General features: G+C 41.4%; 1 pseudogene; it reads right to left on the bottom strand.

Annotated features, from left to right (window-relative positions):
• Window positions 1–2,058, bottom strand: LOC140977796 (protein ALTERED PHOSPHATE STARVATION RESPONSE 1-like; annotated as a pseudogene).

Genomic DNA, 2,058 nt, shown 5'->3' with positions numbered 1-2,058 from the left:
AGTAGGGGTCACTAAGATTAATTTTCTGCTTTGAAGTAGCCCATAGACTAAAGTCCTGACTGCATGTGCTGCTGGATTTTATTCTCACACTGCTTGACCAGATCTGCATATTTTTCAGCTGAACTAACAGCAAATTCAGTCAGCGAGGTTACAGAAACTGACATTCCAGCATACAGAACTCTCGAAGCAAATTCAGCCCTTTCTTCTGCTTTCACTTCTTCATCTTCAATATGATCTGTCTCCACTCTCCACCACCTCCATTTTGTTCCCTACAAGTGCCCCTCCAAAATTCTTGAGTCTATTGAGCACCGGTGCTTCATGTATGGTATCCAAAACTTTGGACCATTGAATGCATGTTCTAAACATTGGTGGAGCCCCTAAGGACATTTGAGATGAGAATGGTTGTTTTTCTGAATCTTTATCTGCACGAATGCAACACGAGAGCCATCCTGCTAATGCATGAACATATGATCGTTGAGAAACAACCCACATGTCAAAGCAGGATCGCCAGTTTCTGAGCTCTGTCTCAAGGTTAGCGCAGCTGATTGGTGTAGATTATGCCACTCCGGGTGGTGGCATTATTGTGTATTTCTCTTTTCTTGCAGGTTTTGAAGGCGTTCTAGCAAGCAATATCTTGGCTTCATCTATTGTTCGTTTTTGTAGTCGATGGCACTCTGCCATGACCTCCCACATCGTTGCTAACCTGTCAATGTTTAGTAAAAAAATACCCTCATTAAAAGCTAAAAGGGCCTTACTACTACGAGGGTTGATACATTTTGCAAGAAACAGAGAAAAAAAAGTGTTTTTATAGATTTACCCACGAACTAATTCCGATATCTGAGGCTCCAGCTCCTCATCCCGCAAAGTTTCAATTCTTTTTGAGACTACCTCAACTGAATGTACTGAAATTTTCATTTGAGTTTGCAAATATCTTATGGCATCTCTTTTTTTTTATCTACAACACAACGGTCTTCTCCTTTCATTTCTTGATTCCTGAGCTGCGTACACTTCTTTTCATAAGCCATCACCGGACACTTGCACAGTTGCACCATCTTGTTTTGGTTCAAAAGGAGCTTAACACATTGACATACATTAGTTGCTTTCGGATTTCTACTATTTTTAGTAAGAGAGGAAGTAGTTCTTTGTGTTTTGGGCACGTACTCTGACTTCTTGATAAAGTTTCTTTTCCCAGGCATATAACCCGTTGAGTGTAGATTGATGACTCTTAGAAAACATACAGGACTCCTCACAGAAGTCGCTACTACTTTCATACCCTTCATCGTATTTTGTTGAAGTATTGTCTAAAAATCTAGGCAGTGATGACCGAGAAGAAGTGGACCTAAATAAAGCAACCGGATTCAACATTTTCAAAGCTGCAACAGAAACTTATCCATTAGCAAGCGATTAAGAGCAGTTAAATCATATGGACTTGGTATCAAACGTCATCAAAGGGCATTTTTTTGAGATAAAAAACAGAATGGACTTCAATCACCATTACTCAATCACAACACACTGCTTCATCATTTCATAACATTAATATACTTTAGCAATCCGTTATTGTAGTCAAACCTGTGAGATCATTTGCAGATGATGAGTACTTGGCTCTGCTTGTTTCCAAAATGGAAGACACCTCCTTAGCTGCATTACACAAAGCCATGAATTGATCTTCAAGATCTTTAATCTTCTGCCGTACTTGTTGACCTCCTGTCAACATAAGCTGTAAATCCAAGCGTTTCCTCTTTCAATTCACAACCAGCAACCATGTTTTCTTTGGTACTGATACACCGGAAAGAGGGAAGAAACTCGGGTCATCCTAGGCCTCGGGCAGGAGGACAGATCCAAGAGTAAAATTAGTCAGGGCAAGAACCAACTTGGGTAAGGGAAGTGCTCTTTGGTAATCCATCCTTGGGTTTGCGACACCTGGGAAGCAGATCAGACCGGCACGTGCCCAGATGAACCCGGGCTCTTAGCTTCGCCCAGGTAGTGCAATAGGACTTATGAGATTAGGCGTCCTGTCCTCGTTATCACACCACGATCATCTGCTCGAGCACCTCAGTA

The sequence above is a fragment of the Primulina huaijiensis genome, chromosome 5 (assembly GCF_012295235.1).
Source record: "Primulina huaijiensis isolate GDHJ02 chromosome 5, ASM1229523v2, whole genome shotgun sequence".
Lineage (NCBI taxonomy): Eukaryota > Viridiplantae > Streptophyta > Magnoliopsida > Lamiales > Gesneriaceae > Primulina > Primulina huaijiensis.
The sequence above is the reverse complement of the archived record's forward strand: the minus strand, read 5'-3'. Positions and strand labels throughout refer to the sequence as shown.